Source organism: Bombus pascuorum, chromosome 6 (genome assembly GCF_905332965.1).
Source record: "Bombus pascuorum chromosome 6, iyBomPasc1.1, whole genome shotgun sequence".
Lineage (NCBI taxonomy): Eukaryota > Metazoa > Arthropoda > Insecta > Hymenoptera > Apidae > Bombus > Bombus pascuorum.
Genome location: NC_083493.1, coordinates 9,242,372 through 9,258,397, shown reverse-complemented (window position 1 = coordinate 9,258,397; position 16,026 = coordinate 9,242,372).

Genomic DNA, 16,026 nt, shown 5'->3' with positions numbered 1-16,026 from the left:
TTATTACCTAGATGCTGTGCTTTTGTGGCCGTGCTCGCGGAGGACGCAACAACGCCGTCATCGGTTTCCTGCCGATTCGTATTACGGCCGCCATTGTGCGTCCTCCCGAGGACACCGGTGCTCCCGAAGCCAGAAGGACGATGGAAGGAAGCTCTTCGAGGATCGTCATTTCCGGAGCGCGGCTGCGGAGCATTCGCTTTGTCCCCGTGATTATGAACTCGCATCGGTTCGTGGAAGGAGCATCCTTCCTCCCGTCCTCGGTTGCATAATGGGTATGATGCACTCATTACTGCGACATCGAGGCAAGGATCTGCTTTCGAAGCGTTTCGTGCTGCGGCATCACGCGGGAGGAAACATCCCGATAGGGGAGACTCTGAAATTTTGCCTGAGAATAATTTACGCCTCTTTGACAGATCCGATATCTCGTAGTAAATCACGCGTGGGATATGTTTCAGATTTATTCTTCTTTTTTGCGACGTTGGGTTCTTAGTCGTTGCTAGGCGGTTACGCTATTCTCTTTAAGGAGAGGGAAGTGTGTGAAATGGAGATCGAGCGAAGTATGGAGAAACTAATTGGAAGATTGTCTCTTCTGTAGGATATACGAACGATTGATGAAATTGGCGCGAAGATTTTCTATTCTTTCGTCTGCTCTTTTACGCCACCTATTATAGATTCCCCGTGTGTAATTTCTAAATAGATAGGATTTTTAAAATACACTGCAGAATTGGCGAAGTGGAAATCGAATATATTAGGTGCATGCAAAAGCTTTCACCTTTTTTTCAAGCGATCATGTGTAGTTTACTTTTATATAAATCTACAATTTATACAATAGATCTCTAAATTTCGATATAATCTTCCGCGTTTCTGTGCGATTGTTTTGTCGGTATTGATTTATTTGAAACGCCAGCATCGTGTTATTCGTTGGTGACGATAATCTCGCGAAACGACAGTGAGCACGATGAGCGACGACGACAACGCTAGAACGCATGTTGCTCGAATCGCTACCCTTAACTGGGAATTTCTTCTGCGTACAGCGTCCAGATTTATCGCCGACAAATTATCGCTTATTCAGACTGATGCCGCATTCTTTGATCGGACAGTGCTTTCGAAATGTTGCAGAAGCACGAAGATGTCTCAATATCATTTTTCCACGACGAGATTCGTGACTTGAAAAGAACCACAAAGCGGCAACGCTCAAATCTCCCACCGTGTAAATAGTGTAAATATATAGACATTGTAAATATTGTAAATAATTCTACAGGACCTCTCTCTTCCCCATCCCCCTTCCCCAAAATCCCACAGCCCCATCGAAACCAGAAGCAGACTACCGAACTGCTCTGTTTTTGCGACCAGGTTTTCAGGACACAGATAGGAAGAAGAAACAATATCGTATATAAGCACCGCTCTACAGTGACTTAAATCCAATTATAAATTTTAACGCTAAAAAAATGTAATTCCGACACACATAATATTGTATGGCTATGTCGTACCGTCACGTATCGGTACTTTTGCCTAAACCACCCCACAACCAAAATTCATTGTTTATTGTGAATAACATACACGTGTAATACTCATCTTCTTGGACAATAAACGTTATAAAAAAGAAAAAAAAGATTCGTGACTTGAGAGAAAGGTGACAGAAAATTATACAAAATGGGAGGAACATTTCGAATTAATATTAAAAATTAATATTTGTAATGCACATATTAAGTACAAATAGAAGAAAGTTGAAAAACAGAGAACAAATTAAGAAGTTGAATGTTTTTTGTTGAAGAATTAGATCAAAACAGCAATTAATTGAACGTCGAACAGTATATTCCAATGAACGGACGCTTGCAACTCACGTGTTAAAATGAACTGAAACTACATATGAAAATTTCGAAAAATATCGCTACAGTATCATACGATTCAAAATATGTTGCAAAAGTCAAACAACGTGTTCCATCGTGATGTACAAAGATATCCGTCGGAGTAGAGCGTTCAAGAAGATTTTCTCCTTTCATCCGACGCGGGACTTAAACTCTCGTTGAACGTTCCAGAGCATCGTCCACGATATTTTCATAATCCCTTTTGATACCGCGTTAATTATTCGCCGTGAAGGCTAAGCGTGCGACGAGGGCGGTCAAAAAGCGAGCAACATCGGCAACAAGGCTCTTTGTGCCCCTGAAGCAGAAAAAAAGCCGCTTACACCCCCTCTTGTAAATGGGGGATCGTTTCGCGTGCGCGTTGCATGCCGTAAACGGTCGGCCCCATGAAATTCTAACGAGTTTCTGAATAAACAATAAAACGAAAGAATAGCTCGCGAGAGAATTTCCTCTTCAGTCTCGTCGTCGCCGAATAAACCGGTGGGCTAAAGAGCCGTGGCTCGACGAGACGCGTCAACCCTGGTTTGAAAGCATCCCTGGTTTCCATCAAAGGCAACTTTCTTAAGCATCGACCGTTAACGCGTAATTCCGTTAAACTCAACGGCGAGCGCGAGAAGCAAGCCGCTTACTTATGAATATTGCAACCGAGACAAACCCTTTCGACTTACGCCACAGTTACCGAAACCTCGTGGAAGGGTTGCAACCGTGGCCGACTCTCTGATGCGCAAAGAACACGAAAATCGACTAAATAGAGCGGTTGTTGAGATGCGGTAATTCGTATTTACCGGATGAAACGTCTTTAGAGAAAGCTTGGCTTTGGCAAAGGATAGAATATTTAAGAAGAAAGCGTTTTCACTGTTGGCAGTCTTTGACTTGCAGCTTCTTTACGATCATCCTTTGAATCTGTGGAAGATTTAGTTTGCATTTCTTTTTCACCGTAGGATCAGCTTCTTCGCTATTATCTCTAATATAGTGCACAAAACTTGCCGCTCGATCTTGTACTTGTTTCAGAAAACAAAAGAGCCTTAATGTTATCAAAAATACTTTAATATCAAATTGAACTGATTCTTTTATGTTTTTCATAGACTAAAAAAATCTTTCGACAGTACGATTGTATCAAAAATTACTCGATCAGCAAGATTATCATTTGGTATTACAAGATGTATTATTTATTTACTAAAAAAAAAAAAAAAATACTCGAAGCTCAAAAAGAAAAAAAAATGCATCGACGAAATCATAAATCACACAGCTAATAAAATGACTAAAAAGCTATATGAAACTGCATAGCTCCAAAATCGTTTTTCACAAAACCCAATCACGGGAGAATATTCATCGACAAGAAAAAGGGGACAAAAGATCGGGAAATCCTATCAAGAAGTATTCGCCATATAAAAGAGTATTCGCGGTGGCACGAGATTCAGCGATAGAACGTGACAAAGCGGGAACCGTCTAGTGGAATGGTGGAAAAGTCGGGGAACGCGGGGGTGGTGAAGCGGGAAGAGTATAAAAGCGCGGGGTGGATGACGAGGAGAAGAGATCCGGACTCGGTCGACTCCGAGGGTCGTAACTTTTTCGCCAGGATTATAAAATTAACGTCGAGCGTCGTCCCAACCCCTCCCTGGCCACTGTCCTGGCCGTGTATTCGTACTGGCCTCCCCGGAGGGCCGCAATAATCGTGAACGTCAAATTTAACGTTTGCGCTCGGCCGATGCAATCCATTAGATATTGGTCGTAAAGAGGCCTCGTATCTCGGCCGTGCATGCACACGCGTGTACACACGAGCCAGAAGCGTGAACGATTCTTTTTTTTTCGAGAGAGAGAGGCCACTTTCGTACGCCGCCACTCTCTCACACCACTTTTCGCGTCCGCGAGCCAACGATCGAGCTACGTAAAAATTTTCCCATTCTCGACGACTGGCCCGACAATTTATACGTGGCCACTTCTACGGACGTTGCGCCATTCGACGCGAAATAATATTCTCTTTCTCTCTTCGCCGCGTCTCGATGCTTCTCGGTGATTCGCCCATCGGAGTATCGAAGCAATCGCGGGACCATCGATTCTTTCCGCACGAATGTTTTAGGATTTTTGTCCCTTGATTATGCGCTCGAGAGCGTTAAGGGTGTTTTAATTCTGAAATAGTACAATAGGTTATTGCATCTCGTATTTGGTTTCTTTTAGTTATTTCCGAGAGGTGGAGACTCTCTTTCAAATAAAACTGTATTGTTCAACCACGTAGATTTTGCATTTCAGAAAGAGATGGAAGCTCTTTGTACGTTGCAAGCACTGTCACTACATTTACGTAATAAATTCCTCTCGGAGATCAAAGAAGAGAATGAAAAATCCTTCCGTCTGGAAAGTACATTTGAATAAAATGTTTGTAAAAGAAGATTTTATAGAATTGCTGAGAACACAATTATACAATAAAATGTACTGTAATAATAAAAAATATAAATCTCGTATAATAAGATGATCAGCCGCTAACGGTGGGAGGAAACGCAGAGATCGCAACGAGGACATGCGAAAAAGGTGTAAAGCGTTGAAATTGTCGGACACCTGCATCGAAAAGTCGTTTCAACGAGATTGTCTCGCAGTTAGCCACGTGGAAATCGGCTGCTCGACTAAGAGTGTGGCTCTAAACGCGCGGGAATCGATGTCTGCGTTCCCTCTGCGAAATGTTTCGGTCAGGATCGTTACCAGGTACGTACACGTGCGGCAGACATATTCGACGCTTGATATCACGTTCGATATCTTAACGATACATCTGGTCCGATACCGTGATCCGACTGGTAGCAATCTACGCGGTTGTGTATCGCGCAAACAGCCGCGGCTGCGAACCGTGGTCAAACACGGATCACGATAATACGACTACTAAACATCGGCTGTATCGCTGCATTATTGCTCGTACGTACATGCGTGCACACGAGCACCAGCGCGTCAACGCGGAGGAACGATCAAAAGGGGTGAAACGCATTCCCTGTACATTGACTTTGTTTGGCGAAGAAACGCGGAGGAATGATCGTCCAATGTGAAATGATGTTGGAAGATAATACATGATAAATTAATGGTCTCTGGTAAATGAGAAAATGACAAATGAATGGTTAAAGAAATATGTGAGGAAAGTAGAATAAATATCTGATATAATCGAAATTTACTTTGACGACTTGTTAAAGCACTTTTCGAAGTAACAATCTTGAATTTATCATAGAAACAGCAAACCGATATACATGAGTATTTAGCTATTTTAATTTGATTCGTGGTAACAATGCACAATGCTACTGAAATATGCAAATTGTTGTCGGATTATGTGTATATTAATTCAAAGCGATACTTGTCACTTCCGATGTCAACTACGAATTATAGATTTAAATTATGTAGTAAATAGTAGATATAGGTATTACCTTAAAGACCTTAGTACAAAAAATAAAATTGTCTTCTGCTCTATAATTTTCTACATGTATCATATCATACGAAAGCAGAGCTTTGGAACACTCCTCTATATTCACATCGAACGAAAATGGTATTCAGAAGTACCTCAGACGGAAATCTCTAGAAGCCAAAGCTCCCATAAAACAGAACTACTCTCTGAAGCCACTTGGAAATCGTTTAGCTCTACAAACCTGGCCATTCATATTATATGCTTCTTCCAATATCATCACAAGGAATCTGCCCATCCTCCAGAATCTTTCGACTTTAAACCACCCTGGACGGCCATCAGACATCGTGGAAAAATTACGTCCGCACACGCCAGTACGGTTAACCCGTGACCATAAATTATTTGCGGTTTACGAGCGCGCGGTTTTCCCCGGGCCAGGACGGAATTGCGCTTAATTCGTAATAAAGCCGCGTGAATCGCTCGTTCTTAGCTGTTCCTCCTAGCGCTTGGACTGCGAATTACACGACTTTTTCACACATGGATACTCGTCGCCTGTCCACAAGTACGTATACCTTGATCAGAAGTATTAGGTCACTTACTGATCTCATACAAAAACTAATAAACGTGCCAGACTACCAACGAACCGATTAATCGATCAAAACGATATGTTAATACGAGAAAACAATTCCAAATTTCCTGGGAACAATTTCTGGAAGTTATTTGAGGAAATTATAGGAAAATAATGCGATATTCCGTTACAAACGTTAATAAGTTTCTTCAGATTCAGGTAGTTAAGCTCTGATCATTATCATTAAGTCTTATTGCTCTATCTGACCACACACGGTGATGTTTAAATAAATAGTACCAATCCGAGAACAATCTTCCCATTTTTTCGTAAATGTCGTGCAGAAATCATTTATCTTCCCTTTCATTTCGTCAGAGAGGAAATAATTTAATAAAGAACAGTTTCGTGCAACTTTTAACATTTTCTTGCAACGAGTGTGTTCAGAAACCCACTCGTCGACTAAGTCGAGAATTCGTGAAATTACGAATGTATTAACAATAAAAAAGTTACAAACATCCAGTGTAGCGTTTTGTAACAGAACAAATATAGCAATGTTCAATAATTCAATACCTTCTTGACACGAAAGAATCAGAATTACAGGATGGTTTGAACTGGTCCTTTAAAATTGCTTTCTCCAAAAAGGGGGAAAATAATCCAATTGGAAATAAAAATTATACATACCTCTGGTCAAAATCTCCTGATTCCATATGTATCAAGCACTATATTAGGTTGTCCGAGAAGTTTCTTTCGTTTTATAATAGAAATAGAACGAAATGGATCATACCTAATTCAATAAAATAATACAAAACAGAAAGTGTTGTTCATCCATTATCACCTTATAAAACGAAAGAAACTTTACGGACAACCTAATATAGCAAGAACCAACAAACGAGAATATAATAAATGAGTGATCCGATTTCTAAGCGACTAGAGTTTGATGAACAAACAATTTGTACTAACCATCCATCAATTTTTAAGGAATTATTGTTTACGTTTGTATTACTTATAGACTGATGATATCATTGAATAATAAGACGAAAGTGGACCAATGATCATTTCGATTTTTGCCTATTGCATGCCGGACTGTGCGACGCCTCAGTAAACAAACCCGTAGATCAAGTGGGCCGTATGCGTCCCGTAGGGGGATGAAACGACGACCTACGCGATCAAAGTCGAAAGAAACACGATCCTGCTGGTGGGTAGATGAAAAGAGGAGGGGGTGGAAAAAACGTAATGAAGAAGAAACGAGCCCATTCGCAAAAGTGGAACCACTCTCACGCGAAACGTGTATAAGTGAATTTCGACAACGACCTTCGACTAGTATCTCTCTGATGGTTCGATTTCCGAGTGACTATGTTACATGGGGTTTCGTAACGCGACCTCCAACCACGCAAAACACCATGGCCACCGTAACCGTGGCCGTTGCAATATCAGCGTGCATGTTATAACGCTGTTAACACCCGTGATCGCTTTCAATCCACGCAGTTCATCATCGCATATTGGCTGGTACACGTTCGAAAGCCGAAGAGAGAAAGCAAGAGAGGAAATGTATATTCCGAAACGGGAATCATCGCTCATGCTGATCGAGATCATCGTGCGGTATTTCGTAGGCCCAGATGGGCATAAATCTGGGATTTTCACGCGGACGCTTTAATTTCGATGGGCCGGGTGATGGTTATATTTTCCCGGATCCCGGCCGAGTAATCCCTCTCGATCGTTTCGACGTTTCCAATGATCAATTTGGAACTCGCCATTGGAAAATACTTGTAAATGCTTTTTTTATCGTATGGCATGTATATTTCCTTGTTTTTTTAGAAACAGATTGCACGAGGATCTTTTGTCTTTTTCGTGTTAATTTAATGCGCATGGATTGCAACATAGTATTTTCCGAATAATTAAAACGTTAATCCGTAAGAAAGACATATTCTTTATTAAATATAAAGATATATTCTTCGTAAAATTTCTACGGAATTTTCAACAAACGCGAAAGACCTTCTCGTCATCCAAAATGAAACATCCAAGCAATTGTATATCGCGACGCCGCGAAAGACGATCATTTGAATGAAACACCCTCCCTGGACAGATCATCGAATCTACGATGATTCATCCTATCGAAAAGGGTTTGTTTCAGAGCACAGCTGACCAAGCTCGTACCTCTCCTCTCGTTAGTTTCACAACGAATCCCATTCTGGTTCGCCATTAAGCGTATCGAAATCGTTGCTCGACTAATGCCGATGAATTCTGTAACGATTGCGCCAACGGCTGACAAATAACGCGTAATGAAAACGTCGGTTTATACAGGTAATTACTTTTACCCTGTCGCTTCATTATGCCATAATGAAAAGACCGAAAATATATAGATATAGAGAGATGGGGTGTGTCCGCTTGTAGTCACGAAAATTGAGGTATATCATCGTGGTTGCAGCGAGATATCAAGCTCGGGGCCACAATGATGATAATCATCGTCGTCGTCATCATCGTCATCTCCATGGACAACGAGCACCCCTTGACGAGGGGCCGGCCTGAAAGCCACGGTGATTGCGATTCCTCGATTTATTGAACGGCCCGGGTAAAACCGCCCCCGCATTATGGATTTCTCGAATTTACATGAAAATCAACCCGGTCTTATTTTAATTGGGAAACGGGATGCGTTGATCGATGGTCAACGGAATATTGAATTAACGAACGTGTATCGGCTTTGAACTTACTTTGTCCGGAATTTTACATCGTTGGTGGTAGATGGTCGTTTATACTGAGCACGACAAGAGGAAAATTTAGCGAATTTGGGTAACGAAAGGAATTATTAGGCTGTCCGAAAAGTTTCTTTCGTTTCATAAGATGATAATACATGAACAACAATTTCTGTTTTATATTATTTTATTGAATTAGATATGATCCATTTCGTTATATTTCTATTATTATGTTCGTGCATAATTCAATAAACTAATATAAAACAAAAAATATTGTGCACCTATTATTTCCTTATAAAACAAAGGAAACCTAATAAATGCATATATGATAGAAAATATATAGAAGAGATGGTACAAAACTTTTCTGTACATGGTACATATAACCATTAGCGTTGCCTTGTACAATCAAACCAATGTCGTTAGTGAAATTTTACAAGTCTCAAGTTACAAGTTAACAACATTAATAAACATGAACGATACGAGCAAAATTGCTGGTAGAACACACGAAACTCTGCACGTAAATTTTATAATGTTTGCTGGTTATCTGATTATGCAATTTGACAAGAAGTTCTAAAATCAATGAGAAGTTTATAATTTGCAATGTGCAAACCCTTCAATTTGCTAATACTATTAATTAGTAAAACATTGTGCAAGTGGGGATAAAAATTAGGAGGCCCTTAAAGATTGCAGTGTACAGTGGATTCCCATACAAGACCTTATTTATAATTTTATAACACGATAGGAAAAAATTAACACGTTGCTTATAAACCATGATAAACATCTTCTATACTAAAGAGTATTATACTTCATTTCATTCCTTTCATTTCTAACACCTACATAAAATCGATTATTGTATGCCAAACTTTAATTTCATATAAATACGTAAATATCAAAATATACATGTTATTAATTACGAAATTTTTAACTACGATCAAATTATAAACAGCCGCCGTAATTAGCTTCCTAGATATGAGCTAAAATAAGTCGAAATTAACTACGACAAATCAAACGTACAAAATGAAAAAGAAGAAGCTCCGAAAACACACGGAACAAGAGACAATCCCTGCTGAATAGCAACCTGGAAAAGCAGGTCTGCATTCCAGCAGCGGCCATCCGTTAGTGGTGCTGGTTTTAGCGGGAATTTTTGAAAAACACATTGGGTAGCCGAGCGCAATACAGCGTGAAAGGCCCGTAAAAGCGAAACGATGGTTCGCATCGTTTCGAAATGCGTCCGCGTGCGACTGGCCTGGAAAAGCCGGGGAAATTCGGCCGCGGAAAATCCAACGGTACGATGGCAGGGGCGCTGTGCGCTCTAGCGGTGGCGGTTTCCACAGGGAAGGCCACTCTCGCGATGGTGCTAAACGCTGGACCGGTTTATGGGCATTGCGCTTTCGCCCATAGCGCAATCAAAGCGAGAATCGAATGGCGAGCGGACCGAGCGCAATTTCACAGGGCATGAAACACTGACTTCATTATCCGGTTGTTAATCCTACGCCATGGGCGATCCCGCTCGACGTCCCCGCGAGCCGTCGATAAAATCCAGCCTCGAATTTCGCGGGTTCGCGTGGACCTGGATCGACGGATCGATGGGATCATCGGGATTCGGGCACAAAGTTGAATAACAGAATGGAATTGCACGCCCTGTCGCGGATTTACAGCGACCAGGTTGCGATGATTGAATTCGCGCGAACGCTCGACGCAAGCTTGCAAGCGTGTGTTCGGGGTTAAAGTAATTTTTTCTTCATTTTATTCGCTTTTGGCCTTGTGTTGAACAGTGGTTAGCTGATTTTAAGGGAGAGCAATGCGCGACATAAATGGAAAGGGCGCGTTTTTTTAGAGTGAACAAAGGGGATCGCTTTAAGGGTTGTTGGTAGAGTTGGTTGACCCGGGACGAAAGCGTTTCGTTATTTATTGACTGCGATCAACGTCTCGTCGACGGGAGTTTCTTGAAATATTCATCGTTCTGTCAGACGATTAGACGAGCGAAGAAATACCGGCAGCAACGATTTTGCACGCGAACCTTGGTTGGAATGCGAAATTCCATCCATGGATGATGTCCCGAATATTTCATACGTTTCAATCCTTTTATCCGATATTCTTTGACTTCTACGTCGGAGACGTCTGAGATTTTTATCTTTTTGAAGGGTTGTAAGTATCGATATTAACTCTGATGCAGTCGTTGAATTTCTATATCCGAATCTCATTTTTATATTAACAAAAAGAACGTTCAACGAAATTTTTATCATACAATGGAAACTAGAAAAATTACGAACAACGATGCCTTCATATTTTCCTGAAATTTAAAGAGATGCTTTAATTTACTAATCAACGGAAGTAAATTAATCTGTCACTCAGATCGTCAATCTCTTGGACGTATCTAATAATTCTATCAAGAATAATGTATATTCTAATGCAGGAACTAAAATCGAAATTGATTAGGTTTCATTAATTTTGAATTCCATAATTACAAAAGTCTCCCCACCAAGTATAGTTAAAAGTGATCAAACACGATTATATAAAAAATGACTCAAACAGTTCAGTAACTGTAAAAGTAGGAACAAATCAAAACCAATAAAATCAACGACAAAAATGAACGAAGCTATGCTCAATTTACTCGACAATCGAGGACGCACTCGAGCTTAATTTAACCAGAGTATGTGGAAATTCCCAAATGTCTAAAATCTCAAGCCCTGCTTCCATTAAACACCTGGTGCTCGGTACTAAACAACGGTAACGTCGAAACGAAGCACAAGCAGAGGTGTACAATAACGAACGAAGGACAGGTAAAGTGGTCGGCTACTCAACAAGCTAACAAACTCTGCGTCTTCCAGCCAACGATTTCGAATAACGAAAACACTCGAGAAGGGAGTCATTGATCAAGAGAGAAACGGTGCACGGACTTGGAGCCGCAAGGCGAACGCAGCGGGATCAGGAAGTAAGAACATGTTTACGGGCTCGCGACCGCAACGCATCAAAGGGGTCGCACGTGTGTTATTTCCATACATAGAATGTTTATCAATGCACGCGTGGTGACGATGTATTTGCATCTTTTTTTACGACGCTCGCGCTCGTGAGCCTGTGGCCGTGCGCTCTTGCGTACGTGCGAATCCAAAGAGAGAAGTTGGTGTACAGTGTACAGGGTGATTCCTGCGACGAGGACAGATTTCAGATGTTTGGAGAAACATGACGAACGGAAGGCTAGAGATTACGGTGTTCTCCTTTAAGACAGAAGTTTCAAGAGCTAAGAACTTTTTAATACTAGGTGCTCCTCGTTAGCAAAGCGAAGTAGTTTCTTTATGTTCCCAAGAATTTGAAAAGTGTACTATACTGTGTATACCTCAGAGCTTGTACTCTTCAACTAACAGAAATTTAGGATTGAAAAGGTAAAATCGTTTCTTTCAATTGACAGAAACCAAAAACTTGAAGAATAAAATCAAAAGAAATTCTGTTACGTACTTTGTTTATCTAGTCTCGACACGATCCACCAATCTACTTTTGTTTAAACTAATAGGAATGACAAATTTGAAAAATAGAATCGAAATGAATTCTTCGTCTCCTCTTAGCTGGACTATATAAACACACGAAAAGATACGTGAAACTTGCTCTAAATATTTCTTCAACAAATAAAAACAAGCTTATAGCCATGATAATTCAATCACCTAACACTTCCATCGCTAATTTCTCTGTCATATCAACAACAGCTGTATAGCGCACCGGTGACGAGGATCAGCCTGTATAGGAAGTAATAACTGGGGTGAATGGTGGTGTATTCATAAAGTATGGTGTTCTCCTCCCTACCCTGTCTCTCTCCCTCCCTCTCTGATCTTTTTTCTCCTTGCACTCGGTATATTTTTCTCTCTCACTTTCTCCCTCTTTCTTCGTCTCGCTCTTACGAAGATTCTTTCTGTCTCCCTTCGATTCACCGAGCTTCTATGCAACCCCTTTCCCTAGGCGAACTACACACCATTCCGTGCACACGGTGCACCCTTCCCCACTTTTCCCATATAAGACTGCACTTAACGCATTCACCGAGCCGCCCTGCATTGACCGGATCAATGCACTCGAATGCGCGCGGCACGCAGTATCGTTGACGCGTTGCGAAATCTCGATTCCGCCCGATACGATTTCAACCGATAACGCGTAGCGACGCGGAATTCTAGCCCCTTGTGACTCCATCCCTTTCATCCGAGTCGATCGGTCGCGACTGATCCGCGCGCAGGGTGAGTCGGCGATCAAAAACGCGAACCGCCCGCTGACGGGGGATAATTGATATCGGCGGTATCGAGATTGGCGAGAACGAAAACACGTGGACAGCTCGGTGTAAATTTGGAACGCGGTAAATGGGGGAACGTGGATTGCGTGTAAATACTCGACGATGAAAATTACAGCATATGTTGTCACGAAGGTAATTCACAATTCACAGTTCACTGGCCGAGATGTAGAGTCGAAAAGCAAAAGCCTAAAATGAAAGGTGTAGAATCTGGAAATCAGAATGTTGGATTTAAAATTCAGAACACGGAACACCGAATCTAAAACGCAGAATTCAAAGTTCAAAGCTCTGAATCGCAAAGTCTAAAATCTTAAGATTGAGAAATTCACGATTCAGGCTGGAAATCTGGAACCCGGAGCATAAAACACACACCGCAGGATCAAAGAATTGAAAAGAGAAACGTTCTCAAGCGTCTTCGCTAGGAGCGTCCACGCAGATCTTCAACCCCCGAAGACGAATCGTTCCATCGAGCGACCTCTGAATAATTCAGACTGTCGGCTCGGTCCAGTCGCTTCGATAAGGTTCAAAGGACGCCGAGTGACGAGGCCGCGGGCTCGAGCGACCTGCTCTCGTACAATTTGCATAGCCTCGTCCTGTACACGGTGCGCTGCAAATAAACCGGCTGTTTGAAAGGCGTAAAAGCCGCGATCGCGCGACCGAGAGGCCACGAGATTACGGGGAGACGAAGCGGGAGAAAAAGGCAGAAGGGAGAGGAAACGAGAGAGGCTCCCACAACGGGAATCTCGACTCCTCGTTCGCTGATCCTCTCCTCTCTCGCTGGCTGGTTTTCCAGCAGCGTGACGTTTCAGCAGCTTCGACGACACCGGAGCATCGTCGTAACGCGACACCACCACCACCATTACCAGCCAACCATTACCACCGTGCTTCATTCTCCTTTCTTTCTCTTTCTCCCTCTTTCTCTCTCTTCACCAGAACTTGATGTAAAAATCCCTCTCCTCGGGATTGCATCGTGCATTCTCCCAAGCGTGCACCGCGTTCCACGCGGTTCAGAGTCCGTGTAAGGACCTCCGTATGTGTTTCACCAGGTCAGGTCAACGTCCTGTCCCTGACAGCAAAAAGGGAACGAGAGAACGAAAAGGAGGGAAAGATGAAGGGAGAGAAAGGGAGGTGAAAAAATAGAAGGGATGGTGGGAGGAGGGAGAAACTGACGTTGAAACCGGCCTTCGAAAGGGAGAGAACTGGAAGAGGAAGCAGGCCCGATCCTTGTGATACCCGCCACCATTACCCTCCTCCCCTTCTTCCATCTTCTCTCCCCCATCCTTTGCATGAATGCAGTTCTTCCTCGGCGACGCGATGCCCTGCCAAAGGGTGCACTCCTGAACTCTGAAGGCCTGTGCACCATATCGCGCGTTCCACGAGGGTGTGATCGCATTTTGCGAGTCCACGTGCGAAGCCGCTGTTGTACCGAGCTAGAAGACGCGTTCCCAGGGCTGTGTTTAGGCGAGCGTGAATGTCAGGCGGCTTTTTTGTTTGAAAAGTGCTATGGGTATCCAAGAGGGTGGATTATGGGTTTTGAGGCGGTGAGTTAATGAGAGGATGTTTGGACAAGGGATAGTTGAAATTGATGTAATTCGTAGAAAGTTTAGGAATTTCAGAAATGTATCTATGATACGTGGATAATAACAGACCGAGTTCAAAGACTATTTGGTTCTTCGATAAATGAAATGAGTTTTGGCACTTATCGTTCTTAACTAAATAGGTTGATTTAGTGAAATTTACATTTGAACAGATAAGTCGAGCACTGCTTAAGTAGATTTACACTTTAAATTCAGCCTACTTTACGCTAGGTGTGTATCATAATTTATATATACTACCTACTTGAAATATCATCACGAAATTTGTTCTTCCAGCCAACAGAAATAGGCTGAGAATAAAATTTCGGAAAAACGAGTCTCAGTTCGAAGTTCAGTCCCTCATTTCCGAATTGTATTATTTTTGCAATATTTCTAGTTGTTCCATAAAATAGCATATGCCTCGAATCCTTCGGGATACATATCAAAAGAAGGATCATTAGCAATCTACCAACGGTAACAAGATGTCACTTAGAAACCAAACCAAAGTCTTGGAATCAATTTACGTTACCTAATTCTCAATTAGTCAAATCCTCGAGATAAATGTCCGTGTTCGTGGATTTAAAGCTTCGCCAATTGAAGCGAAACGCTGAGTAGCTTAATCGATTCTGCTTATGAAAACGATTTGCCAGCTTGATCGGGCGTTTGGCATTGCTCAAAGGAGGCAAGAGAGCGCCGAATACGATCCTGACAGCGATCGTTTGTGCAGAGAGAAGCGGACGATGAGAATGAAAGGAAGCGCCGATCTGCGAATTGATTCCACCAGAGATCTCTCTTTTGCTCTGTTCGGTTCATCAAAGAACCTTTCACGGGAATTTTCACTTCTGGATTTGCGCGAGACGCGTTAAGTTTCCACGTTCGCGCGTGCCCATCCATTTATCCCGTACAAAACATCGAACCACGTTGTTTCTCTTTTCTTTTTATTTTTTTTTCTTTTGTTTTTTAACGAAGCCACCGCTAATGGACATGCTCTTCCTATTAGATCATTGGCTGAATGCCGGAGAGGGGAACGTTTTATAAGCAAGGAATATTAAATCACGTCCCCCGACTAAAGGGGTGGAAAGTTTGCTCGCTACGTTTCGTGTCATCGACGTTGCTATCCGATCTCTCAACTTTTCTGCTCGACGAATAAAAGGGGAATGGATGGAATAATTTACCAAAGTAATGGGTTATTAGCTGATTGCTGATTCTGATGGGGTGGTAAAATTATTCACGATAGTTGAATTAACCTATTGTCTTTTCGTGTTTATACGTAGAATTCGTCTTATCCCTAGTGTAATTAAATATATTATTGAAATATATTGCATTTCTATATAACACAACTTTGAGCTACTTATTTTTTATTGAATCACGGTATTAATTAGTAGACTGCGGATGTTTATGATTAATAGGAAATATAAAAGTAGAAAGATATATAGAATGCATATAAAATACAAACTTGCACAGAGATTCACGACCAGTTAATTACGAAGACAAATCCACTTTAATTTTCAAATAAGCTATCCGTATTGTCTAGACAATATTTTCTATTTGATTAACGTTTGTTCGAATCTAACGCGTACTACGTATGAATTCTTCTACGTTCGTCCGAAATATTCAGCAACGACACCCCGTTTCTCTTCCTCATTCGCGCACCGTACACCCATCAATCGCTTTAATCATTGCACATAC